The 14,025-nt window shown below is 40.9% G+C and overlaps 1 protein-coding gene across 1 annotated transcript in view; it reads right to left on the bottom strand.

Moving 5' to 3' along the window:
* UHRF2 (ubiquitin like with PHD and ring finger domains 2) overlaps window positions 1-14,025 on the bottom strand; it is a gene marked incomplete in the record, with an annotated part of 1,200,358 nt that overhangs the window by 353,677 nt on the left and 832,656 nt on the right.

Below are 14,025 nucleotides of genomic sequence, written 5' to 3'. Positions count from 1 at the left end.
TCTTGGACAGTTTTGAACCAACTGGGAGCCTGACAGCCAAACAGGTCATTGTCCAAGGGGCAGTCAAAGAATTTTCACTTGAAATCCTCAGGAAAAGGCCAGGTATGAAAGCCATACGTATCCTGGAATAACAGACCCAGTAGCTACTGCCCCAGAACCACTCACAGCATTGTAACTGCACTTAATGCTTATCTGGCTATTTGAGTGGCCTGGGAAAGTAGATTCTGCATTTGCTGCTTTGATACTGCAGTTGAGGGTGTCCAGCATAACTCTGTTAAAAGACTGAAGTACAGAAAACAAACATTTAGTCATTTGAGTCTGGTGGTTAACTACCCTAAATGCAGGGTAGAAGAGATGTACACCTACTTTCCCCACCTATCCATATTGTCTGCAGGTAGGGCATTAACACGGAGTAAGAGCTTACAGGGCTTATATGAAGCAACAGGTGCTGCAGAGGGGTCTGCCACAGGAGTCTTGTACAAGTACTTTAGGTCATCAGTCACTTTGTAAAACCTGCCTTGTCTTTTAGGAGCTGGTGGTCGAGAGTCAGGCACTGAAAAGATGTGAATTGGAAAGGGACTGAGAAAGCCCCAAGAAAAGGGAGAACTGGGAGGTAGAAGTGTCCATTTTCAAGAGCCTGCAATACCTCTTCTTTATGTCAGAGATCTAAGTGGACTGCTATTCAGAATGTTTCATGTTCTGAATAGTTTCCCCAAAGGAAGCTTGCTCAATATGAGAATCCGGAGACAGGGGAATCCTCTTAATCTAAAGTAATTTGTCCAGGAGAGTGCAATTATGAAGAAAGGTCTTAAAAGAGTGGTCTGAATCATAACCTTGTTGTCCTTCAGAAGAGGAAAATGCCACAGTAGGTTTTTGAGGTGAACCCTGTAGTTATGGAAAACCATAATGGCTTTGAACAAGCCAACGGAGAAATCTAGCCACTCTTCCTCCTCCTCCCTAGCTGCTGAAGGAGAGGGCATATATTTTCTTTTTTGGACATGAAGTATGCCTGGATGAGACATGGAGGTATGGAACCCTGCTTAATCTCTATTAATGTACCTGGGATCTCTTCCCTGACTAATATTTGAAGACTTCGAGAAGGCCCTTGGGAATGAGTTGTAGTTCATCAGACAAAACCGAAGTCTGTAAGACCTCAGGAGCCATACCAGTCTCAGACAGAGTCTCACGCAGCAGGCAACTGAGAAGTAACCTGACATACAACAGGTTCTGAAACCTCAGCAGGTACACCAGACTCTGAAACATTAGACTGCATACCTGTTCGAAGCTTCTTCTTGGGTGGAAAAGGGACTCCTAGGGATGCAGATTCCACCATCTTGGATTTAGTCAGGTATTTAAGATGCTGAGTTTGCAGAAAGGTGTTGAGAGAGGAAAGCCCTAACCTAAGAGTTTTGGGAATGAATGACTGATAAAAGGAGCAAGATTTGTGATTGTGTTACAGGCCTAGACAGAAGTGTGCAAATCCCTGTACAGAATCTGCCTACCACACTCATAGTAATCCTCCTAGTTAATAAATTTAAACAAAAATAGAGTAAACAGAAACAGCAAAGGAAGGTTCCCCAATGGGGCACATATACGAGAAAATGGTACAGTGAAGCAATGGTACAAAGGACGAAACTGCGATCAGTCCAACAGATGCATGTCCTGCGTTCGATCTGGTGGTGAAACAGTCTGAAGTGCACATTCATACGTCAATCTATATATCCCTATGCTAACAAGGTGAGGTCATGCTTTAGATGTACGACTTCTAGAAGGTACACTTTTGGTACTCCAGCAACCATCAGCGGTGACAACTCATATGTCAGGGATACCGCAACAGTCACTTCAATTAGGACATCATGAAATATTTGCAAGCATAAGTGGGAAGGACGGTTTCTTGGATGGAATAAGAGAATGAAAAAAAGGATATGGGAAGAAAGACAAGAGAAACAAATGAAGTAAGGACAGGCAGGGAAACGTTTAAGTGATAACAGGCTGTTGGCTGGTGTACACTCCACAGAAAGCAGTGACACAAGACAGAGTATTACTGAAAAAGATAAAGCTATTCGTCAAGGAAGTACAGTAGCAGCAGTAGAAAGTAACAATACCAGAAATGACAAAGACGACCCTGGAGGGCACAGCACCATAACATACCACCTAAAGGCAGACACAGAGAAATATATGCACTTACTTGGGTTTACTGATGTAATGAAAATACAATAAAGAAATAACAATATTCATGTTTTCCTAGACAACATTAGATAGCTATTACATATCAAAAGAATAGTGTAACCTGGTGTGAAACATGAAAATATACTCAGTGACACCATCAGGACATGCAAATGTACATACTACAAGCACACTGGGATAAACACTGGTAGTTTTTCACTAATCTTTTGGAAAGGGAAGCTGTTTAAAGACTGGGTGTATCACATTTTAAGTGAAATATTATTAGATTTGAACCTAAGCAGAAAAGACCTTGTGAAAAACTGGGCAGTGAAAATTAGGAATGTGGTCACATTGAAAATAAGCAAGATACTAAATAAAAAAGTCACAGTACATATCTAAAAGGCTGTAAAAAAGAAAGGGATTTACAGAAGCAAAAAAAACAGAACACAACAGGTTGAAGAGCAATTGAATGAATGCCTGTGTAAGAGTACATAAACATGAATACATTTTGCATAACAGTTTTAAAGTAACTACATTTGACAATAACCCTACAGCAACCAAAATGTTAGTTCAATGTTTAAATGAGAGATTAAAAAGTAATACATAAGGAATAACACATTTCAGACTATTATAACAACTTCAGTTACCAGAAGTACAAAAAGGGATAAGACTTCAAAATAAATAAAAATGAAAATTACATACCTACCATAACAGATCCATGTTGTTTTAATCCATCGGTCTCAATCACTGGGTTATCAGATCCAAACTGGCAATATTCAGTACCTACTGACTCAGAGCTCTGCCTCCTCCACCCATAAGACCCTACTGTTGCACCCTCTCCTCAGACTGAGTTTCCGCTATGGAGAAATCCGTGAACCACCACCCATCATAGTCAGGATGGAGAAAATTGAATCAAGGAAGAGAGGACTGCTGACCATAGATTCTTCTCTTCAGGCTTCAAGGACAATCCAGAGCACTCACTAAAAACATGACAATTTTGAGGGTGGCATGGAGGGAGAAATGGTTGAAAAACAAATAAAGGCAATAATGATCTACTGTTATGGTAAGTACATAATCTTTGTATTCGATGTTGCCTTTTCCAACCAGGAAGAGGCTCCAGCCAGTAAAAATGTTAGGGAGACCCTGGCAGATAACATTCGGCAAGATGATGGAACCAAAAGAGCCTTGATACCTAGACTGTACACCTAGTTTGCAATGATACACAAAAGTGCTGAAAAATGCTGCGTTACACTGGGGTTCAGGGACCACTCAAGAGGCAAACGATTTTTCCTGCTTAAAATGTCTGCCAGGATTATGGAACTCCCCGTGATGTGTTGCAACCTGCAAGCACTGAGAAAACACTGCCCATTTTACCAAACCCTAATGATCTCTCGACAGAGAATAACAGCAAGTTCCTCCTTGGTTGTTTAGATGCCATACCAGTGACATGCTGTCAGTCTGTATGGCAATCACACCCTTGGGGGAGAAGGTCCAGGAATGCCTGCAATGATAGAAGAAACATCACTTCCAAGACACTGATTTGAAGATTAGCCTCGTACCTCAGCCATGTACCTTGGCCTGTCTTCCCTTCATAATGTCCCTACCCCGCCAGAGAAGAGAAGTGTCCGTAATCACTGTGGCCTGTAAGAACAAAGGGCCACCTGGACCCAACCAGCAAGAACTAACCACCGTCAAATATGACAGTGACAAACATGCATCAGGAGCCAATGGGACAAGTCAGACAGGACCACTGAACTGCTGGAGTCCACGGTAAAACTCTCATGTGGAATCTCACAAGAAGTATGAGATACACAAACGCTGCCATGTTCCCAAGAAGATGAAGTACTGAAGCAGCAGAATGAGAGAATCTTGTAGACTAAGTGAATTTAGTCTTGATGATAACAGCTTGGCTGTCTGACTGACCGCATTTCAATGATAACCAATAAATCCAAGCACTTGAACTGGGTTCTAGGTTGAATTTTTCGTAATTCACCGTTATGTCCAAGGACAGACAACTGGAGTAAGGAAACTCTTCTTTTAATGAGGGATGCCTTTGTGGAAGTGGTTAAGAGCCAAACAATCCAGGTAAGGAAAGACCTGGAACCCCTGCAGTCTAAGCCAGGCTGCCACTACCTCCATGCATTTGGAACATCCTGGGAGCTGTTGTAAGACTAAGGGCAGAGCCCAAAACTGATGGATGATTGATCACAGCCAAAAGTGCAGAAATCTCCTGGAATATTTAGCTATCTTTACATGATGGTAGGCATTCTTGAGGTCCACCAATCACATCCAGTCATCTTTCCTCAGTAGTAGTGGAATGGACTGCACCATGACTTTTTGGAATTTGGTCTACTTGACAAAACAGTTCAGATGCTGAAAACCAGAATGAGTTTTAGATTCTTGATTTCTCTTCAAAACCAAACAGAATCAGGAATAGACCCTGGATTCTCGCTGACCTGGTGGGATGACTTGCATGACCAGCAGTTTTTGAATTTTCACTGTTGCATCCTTTCTTTGGTAGAGTGGAATGTCTGAAAGGGATTTTTGGTAATTCTTTGAAATAAACAAAAATATAACCCATTTCACACTATCATCTGATAGTGCACTTCCAAGGTACATAGTTCCTCATCTCTCTAGATATGTTGGTACTCCATACTACTACCTATCCTATTAGCCCCATACCTCTTAACCTTATATGAAACCCAACCTCTTTTAGGATTCCAAGCCCCAAAGGCCCACACTAACACTCCAGAAGCCAACATCCCACCTTTTATCATATCCATAGTACTAGGACATATCTAACATCATGCTCTCACTCCCTACACACTAACACCAGGAAAATCAGCCCTAGAGTCAAACATTGCTATAAAATTGTAGATAAATTCCTGAAACTTATCTCCAAGCTTAGACTTAGTCTATTACTTGATGGGGATATACACCCTAACCCTGGCCCTGCCAACTCAGGCATGTACTCTCCCTCTACCAGAAACCTAAGCTTCAACCCTACAATTTCCCAGCCACCCAACTCTCTCCTAACCGGTCATCTTAATATCAGAAGCATCAAAAACAAGGTGCCTGAACTTCATGCATTCCTTGCTGATCTCTCCCCTGAGATTCTCTATCTGAGACATGGTTAAAACCTACCACTACTGATAATGAAGTACTACTCCCTGGGTATAACATACACAGGTGGGACCGTGCTTCCAGAAAAGGGGGTGGGGTAGCCATACTCTACAAATCTGAGTTGATTGTAACTACGGATGTCATACAACCACCTCAGATTAACAACTTAGAGATTCTAGCCACCAAACTGCAACTCAACAATAGTAAATGCATTTATATAATTTGCATGTACAGTTCCCCAGGTAATAATATAGCTACACTTGAAGATGCCCTACACTGGATATCTAGTCACTACCCTCAAGAAACCTTACTTCTCGGAGACTTTAATATAGATTGGGCCACCTGTTCTTCAGAATCCCCTACCACCCATATTAACTTGCACTCATTCATGCAAGTTATTAACACCCCAACTAGGACAGGCAAACCCAACCATAAAGAAAGTATACTCGATTGAGTACTCATTAAAAGTCACCCTAACCTGTATACATTTGTTACCTTCCCTGATAGTCTAAGTGATCACTATCTCACATATGTAATTAAGCACAAAGTAACCAATCCCCAACAACCATTACTAAGAACTGTCAGAAATAAAAAAAATTTGACTCAGCCAAATTCCAACAAGAATTAAATTCTTGCAATTGGTCTATACTAAAACTTCTCCCCTTAGAAGAAGCAGTATTGTATTTTAACAAAAAATTCCTTGAGATTCTTGACTTTCACGCACCCACTCGCTCAAAGAAAACTAAGGCAAAAGCTGCACCTAGGCTTTCAAGAGAGACTAGGCTCAAAATTAATCTCAGATATAAAGCCTGGGCTTTATGGCGAACTACTAAACTCCCTCATGATCAAATTAAATACAGGCAACTTAGGAATGAAGCTAAAAAACATATACTACTCGACAAAAAACAATACTACTGCAAATTACAAACAGATAATCAAAATAACCCTCAGAAGTTCTGGGCAGGGTTGAATAATCTACTACACCCTGGTCATACTACTACCCCTGTCCCAGCTGCCTCCACTGATAAATGCCCAGAAGCAGTCTCTGACAGTTTTAACCGATTCTTTACCGAGACAATCCAAGCCCTAGCCAGCCAACTGCCTCTCAGCTCCCACAGCCTAGACAGTTCCACCCTTAAAAATCTACCTTTATTTAGCTTTCAACCTGTTGCCACATCACTTATCCGTACCTTAATCAGAAAACTAAAACCCACCACACTCTCGGCTGACCAACTTCCGGCTGAATACCTACAAAAATCAGCTGATGCCATTGCCTACCCAGTGTCATTACTTATCAATCGCACCATAGTAGAAGCAAAAATTCCTGATATCTGGAAGATATCCTATATAATCCCTCTTCATAAAAGAGGTAGTTCTACTGAACTCTCCAATTACAGGCCTATAGCTATACTCTCTCCTCTAGCAAAGATAATGGGAAAATGTATTCAAAAACAGTTCATGCACCACCTAACAAATAACCACCTCATGGCAGATACCCACCATGGCTTTAGACCTCACCATAGCACTACCTCAGCCCTACTAGTCTTTTCCAATACCATAAACCTCAATCATAACAACAACCATATTTCTTCAGCTTTATTTTTGGATCGGTCCAAAGCTTTTGATATGGTGGATCACCAACTATTAATCCATACCCTGCAATCACTTAGTCTAGATCCCAAAGCCCTTCAATGGTTTAATTCCTACCCAAGTGGCAGACAACAGGCTGTACTTTGGGAGACCAAACTCTCTACCCTGCTACCTAACAACCTGGGAGTACCATAAGGTTCTATATTAGGCCCACAGTTATTCTCCATCTTCATCAATGATTTGAACACTGTCATACCTAAACTCAGCTGTATCCAATATGCAGATGACTCTACACTGATTTGCTCAGCAACATCTCATACAGAGTTACTGTTAGCTACCCAGACTACCTTTAACACAATAGAAAACTGGCTTACCAATCGTCGCCTGATACTGAATCCTAAAAAGACTAAAATGCTGTTATTCCCACCAACCCATAGGTCTAGCACCATTAACTTTACAATTAAAGCAAAGGATGGCACAATAATCTCACCTGACCACTCTACAGAACTACTAGGTGTCACTATCGACAACAACTTAAAATTCTACCTACATGTTAACCAACTGATCAAAACCATCAATAAAAAACTAGGCTCATTGTATAGAATAAAAAGCTTCCCGATTCCTCCAGCCAAGGTTGCCATTGCTCGATCTCACCCTCTCTCTACTCTCTTGTATGCATCCCCTCTTCTCCATAATACTAGTAAGACTGCCCTGAACAAAATCACTATCTGTTATAATCACATCGCCAGGTTTGCCACTGGGCTGCCTTTCAGGACACATCATTGCATCAATCTAATTCCGCTTGGATGGCTTGAACTACCTAGTCTAACATTATATAACCAACTGATTATGGCCCACAAAACTATATACAACCTTGAAAACACCCCTGCACTCAAAAATCTAGTCACCCTGTATAACAACCCTAGACCACTGCGTTCTTCCAGCAGACTCCTTATCCAGACATGTAAAACTAATAACCTAGCCAGTGACTCTCTCTTTACTAACTCTGTAGGCAGATCATGGAACCTTCTACCTCCTGAGATTACCTCACTTTCTTCTCTAGGTCATTTCAAAGCTAAGCTCAAACAATACCTGGGGTCAAAATGGACATGTTTGCTATTGTATCAAGCCTGGCTAATCTTTTCTCCAGATTGTATACAGCTGCTATGTAACCTATCTTCTACTGCAACTTTCAGACTTATCTACTCTGAACTTAACAACTGCTCTTACGAAACTATTAAAAATGGTAGTTCATTGATTTAATGTTAAAAAAAAAAAATTTTTTTCTATATGTAATTTCTGTATGGGTTGTCTCTATGTTCTCTGTAAATATTCTATTATGCTATCTGTGATATGTGATAGGTAATGATATTTTTGTTACTGTTTGGAGCTTTTCTCCCCGGGCCTCCTCTGAAAATGGACATGTATCCAGTCTGACTATCCCGGCTAACAAATGTAAAATAAATAAATAAAATAAAATAACTGTGTAACCTCCAGATACAACTCTCAGTCTTGTGTCTGAGGTGATGGCCTCCCAAGCTGCTGACTGTAGAGCCAAGTAATTCCCAACTGCCTTCACAGAGCGGCAGCTGAGCACTGCTTAACAGGCACTGGAAGGCCCTCTAATAGAAAACCTTGTGGAAGCCCTGGTTCTAGGGACTGCCCCTGCCCCAAAGGTGGTGCCCATTATGGTTATGGGGTAAGGGACCCTCATAAAGAGCACCCTGACAAGGCTGCTGTGTTTTGCAAAAAACATTTCTGGCTCCTAGAGAAGGACCATTAAGTGGTTGAAAAACAAACCCTGGTGGCAGACAGCGTCTTTCTGTCTTGTTCACTTCTAGTCAGCACCTCCCTGCATTTACAGCCAAATAGGGAAGAACCATCAAAAGGTGCATTAATAAAGAACATTTTGAAACAGTACACAAAACTGCATAAATGCATCTAGGTATGAAGATGCACAGCAATGTTGGTGCCTGTTGTGGGGGACATCCCATCAGCCACATTGGATAACAGCCTTGTGGTGGCATTAGATAATGGACAATACAGCAGACAACTGAGCCTCCAGAGTCTCTTCTGTGCCTCCTGAGGCTGCTTAATCTTAATCTCTGACATTTCAGCTACCAGGTCTTTGTCAAATGAGCAAGATAATTCAGCACACACACAAAGCAAAGACAGCTGAAGAGAGATGTGGTTTCCTAAACAATCCAAGGCTAAACCAACCCTCCCTGCTAGGTGGCTTGATCAAGCAATCCTACTCAGAGATGTCCTTTTTAGCAGACGTAAAATTTTGTCTGGTTTCTTGGGGATCGGTTCCACCACACTGGGTCCTCTTCAAGCCCTCTGAGACACTAGGTCTATAAGTGTACCTTGATGGGGGACTACCCAGAAAAAACAACTCGTCTATTGAAGGGAATTCTATGGTCCAGCATCCATGTTGTCTTGACAATTCCATCAAATTGCCAAAGAGGCATCAGGGGTGATTTAGGAGATCCCCACCCTTCACTGAATTAGGTGTCATCAATGAGGGATTCCTCAAGGGAATCCAAGTGCTTCCACTAGCACATGCTCTTACAGTGCACCTCCCTAGGCAGGGAAGTGGGAGGAGACATGGAAGAAGTGGGGGGGCACTGAATGCAAGGGAATTTGTGGACCCAAAGGCTCAGGCTGTTCTAACGGAAACTGATGCAGACATGCAGGCACCAATCAGGCAGACTGGGAAGGACCTGAAGACACTGATACAATTCCTGGGTGACTGGACTCTGCTCTCCTTGGATCTGCAAAACCATAGTGACAGACTGATGCCTGGAGCCGACTCATTCGCCTCAGATGCAGAGATTAATGTAGACTTCAACACAGAGAGAGGTCAATGGTTAATCTGTTAAGATTTACAATATAGCAAAAATACAACAATATGGTCATAACTTAATTACAGATCTCAAATTAGGTTGTACATAGTTAACTTCTGTGTTTAAATGCTTTTATATAATGAGCAATGTTAAACTGACCATACAATTAATACTGGATAGAACAGTTAATGGTTGCATTTGGACAGTCATGTTTAACAAATGCTCAGTTATTGATAAGTGAATGTCAGTAATGATTGGTTGACATTAGGCTGCTTTATTAGTGTTGTATATCCACTGCTCAAAAAATGTGAAGTCAAACCCAGGAGAAGTCTTCATCAGAATGAAGCCTAGACCTACTTAGGGCCTTGCCAACTGGTTGCCCACCCTAGAACTTGGGCCCAAGAAATGAACATGTCAGTGGTGGTCACACTGCACCACAAAAGGCTTACAAAAATTCCTATACAAGGACTCTTGCACGTCTATCATCATCAAATAGGAAGAGCATTTTCAAATGCCACAAAAGACTAGAATATTTACCCAAAAGAGAAAGGCAGGCAAAAGATACTAAAATACTGGTTTAAAATAATTCAGGAAGGCCCAATAAGAGTGAAAAGTAAGCATTAAAAATCCACAGGGACCTATTGCCTGCTGGCAAAAGGCAAACTCCTCTCAAACAGGTCCACCCCCTTGGCTATGTGGAAAACAGGATCAAATCCAATGGGTTTAAGACAGAAATCCCTCTGATTACTGATTCCACAGAAGGATGTATGATCATGGTGAGCCATCATTTTTAGAGCAGACACATGCACAACACGTCTATTTCTGAACCCAGAGTAAGTTGGGAAGCCAGTGCTGGGTCCTCTGATGTTGGCCTGGCCAGCACCAGGGTCACAAACATTCTCGGGCAAAGGAGAACAGCACAAAACATGCGAGGTCAAACATTAGGCCCAATGCAGGGTCCGACTCTGGAGCAGACAAGTAAGCCTGAAATCAAGTGGGTCAAATCCAAGCAGGCATAAAGCAGAATAACACTGAAGTGGGAAGGATGGGCCCCCATGGCTGGTACACCAGGAAAGAGGGACTTCAAGGCCAGCCAACTCAGTACCAATGAAAATGATGCTGGTAACCAAGAAAAGGAGAAGCACAGAAAATTTCACCGATACCAGCACTGTAGAACCCATGGACACCAGAAAATCATCCAGACCACGGAAAAAGAAGGACTCAATATCTGACCTACCTGCACAACTCACAGATAGAAGACAGAGGAGGAAATCACACATTCTAGCTGCACTGCACTTAAAAGAATAAACCTACAGAACTTTGTTAAATTTCCACAGCACTTCCAGTCGGACATCTGATTTGGAGAGGAAAGGCATCAAAACCCTGCAGACGTTTGAAGTTTGTTGAAACTCTTCAAAACAAAGGGAGACGTAAAAACAAGAAATTTCTGAGACTAAAAGGAAAGGACATAATGAGCATAAAAATAAATGTGATACTTCAGAAGCTTAAAAAACAACCAAAAAAAGTACCCAAACCAACACCTCAACAATCAATATTTCCCATATGACAGGCAATATGGAAAAAATGGAATCTTAGCTCCTTAAGTAGTGCACGAATTTTAAAGGGCAGAGAAAAAAAACAGTAGTGGGGCCTGCAAAGAAGCAAAAGACAAAAAGGTGAGACTATAAAGGGATGGAATGTCCTAAAAGAAACAGAAAATGCCTGCATATAAGAAACTCTCAGTTTACAGATGGAGAAAACAAGTGCTGAAGAAAGTAACTGATCTATAATTGGCACCTTCCCAGAACAGAAAGGAAAAGTAGACTTTCCTTAAACTAAAATTAACTAAGTGGCAGGAGGCCATTAGAATCCAACCACATGCTTTCAGTTATAATAAAGTACTAGAAAATAGAAGCTAAGTTAGGTATCAAGAGGAGAGGTGCTTCTGTATCCTGGTAAAGTTAGACTTCTAATAAGCAGCATACACGGCACAGTAGCAATGCAAGCAGGAATATAGAAGGCAAACAATCGCACAGAAAGGATTTCCACTGAACAAATGTTAAAAACACTGGTTTATTACAGCACAGAAAAAACGTGGTAAGCGCTTTTACCTGAATAGGCTTCTTCAGACCATACAATTAAGTCATCAGCACTCTTAATATACAAAAAAAAAAGAGCGCCAAAACACATTACAAAATCCTTAAAGATACATCACACTAACCATAGTGCTTCAATCACACAATGTCAAAGCTTGACAGTAAAATAGGGAGCGTTTACCTTGTGGGGAGTGACTCTTATTGAATTCTTTCAAAGTTATACTTCTGTTCTATTGATTACACAGCACTGAATACTACTTAGGGAGATAGTATTATCTAACTTGTACTTCATAAATTTGATTCAAAAAAGTCACCTAAATGTCCACAGTGTGTAGATCAGACAGCAGACCTGTTACACATGTTCTGGAGTTGCAAGTGCATTTATAAATTATGGAATTCTTTAAAGTTACAACGACAAAAAATGGGTTACCAAAACAACACTCTCCTGGGAATTTCTGATTTTACATATTCCACCGGAGAATTTGGACAAAACAAAAAAGATTGTAATTATGAATATTAGTTTACTAATGAAATTATATATAGCCACAAATTGGCTGAACCCAGCACAGGTGTCGTGGCAAAATTTCAGGCTGTTAGCGATTAAGCATATATTAGCGCACAAATTGTTAATTAGAAATAATAAGAAAAGTATAAACAGCATAAAAATTTGGGAACAAATCTTTAATATTATTTTATGAAGGTTCCTATCCACTTTCCGTCAGGATATTCTGTATGTGTACCAACACATTCTTGGATTAGATAGAAAATGTAGAAATAATACAAATTATTGGCTTGAGTTGGTTTATAATTGTCTATTGTAGATGCTTTTATGTTTAATTTTTTGTGATTTTAATTTCCTGTACTTGGTTAAAATGATATTTATTCTTAATGTATTATAAGGAAATTCAAAATGGAACTAAAACATTGGAAGCAATATTGTACATAATGTAAATAGTGTGTGAAATGTATAATGGTTTGGCAAAACAATAAAAATGATTATTGAAAAAAGAAGTATTATCTAACTTGTTACTGGTCAATGAGTTGCCTGATGGATTTGCCATGATTACTCATAAAACATCTAAATGCATTAAAAAAAAAAAAAATTCATGCTGCCACTTTTCAACACTCAAAACGTTGTACAGCACTTTTTTTGGTGTGTGTGTGTGTGTGTGTGTGTGTGTGTGTGGGGGGGGGGGGGGTCAAGCCCTCACTGCATTCCCCAATGTGAGGTGAAACCCCTCCACTCCTGATCTTCAATCACACCATCGCCAAGGCTGCACAAATGCACAGAAAAAAGAAAACAGAGCCAAGTGTGACACACTGCCTGCAATTTTTCACCCATGACATTTTATGATGAGAATTACCTCTTGTATTCCTCTGTCTGATCGCGTTAACTTCTCAGTGACATCAATCATCATTTCTTAGTTCTCCATAAGAGTGGTATTACCTGTAGACTATTTCAGGTTAGTCACCTCAGTACTCTACCCCCCAACCCCAGGCTTCACAACTCATTCTCCTTTTTTTCATTCCCACTGCCAGGAGCAGCCTTGGGTCAACTGGTGCCCTAGGCAAAAGGGCAACACGGTGCCCCCTACTACACCATCTGGTGCCCCCCATCCTGGTCTACCTACACCAAATAAATACTGGAAAAGTGCCCCTGCTACAGAGGCGCCCTAGGCAGCCACCTAGTTGGCCGATGCCCAAGGCCAGCTATGCCCACTGCTAAACTATAGTGTCAGACGGGACAACAAGCTCGCAGAGAGAGACTTGACATCAAATGCACTGTTTAAAAGGTGGTGACTTCCCTTCAGCCATTCAAAGTGCTGAGCATGGGGAAAAGTAACTAAGGCAGAGAACAACTGTGGGAGTCGGGCTAATTCAAAACATTAAAACAACTTAAGGATTACAATTACAAAAATCCTACATCACTATATGCACAGCAAAAAAAAAAGTGCAGAAAAAGCAAACAAATTATGGGATTTGTACCTAATAAAGTAGAGTCACCTTTGCAAGCACTAGTCTGCCCATACATGGAGTAATGCATGAAATTCTGGATGCGTCAAAAAAAAAAAATTGGAAAAGATACACAGAGGAAACTGATTAGGATGGCAAAGGGAAAGCAGAATATATTTATTTGCTATTTGCTGACCAGGTAAAAGAGTTGGCTAGTTGATCCTTTTCAGCCAAAATGCAGAATCATAGGA

This window comes from Protopterus annectens, chromosome 2.part0, assembly GCF_019279795.1.
Source record: "Protopterus annectens isolate FY-2018-M chromosome 2.part0, PAN1.0, whole genome shotgun sequence".
Taxonomy (NCBI): Eukaryota; Metazoa; Chordata; order Ceratodontiformes; family Protopteridae; genus Protopterus; species Protopterus annectens.
The sequence above is the reverse complement of the archived record's forward strand: the minus strand, read 5'-3'. Positions and strand labels throughout refer to the sequence as shown.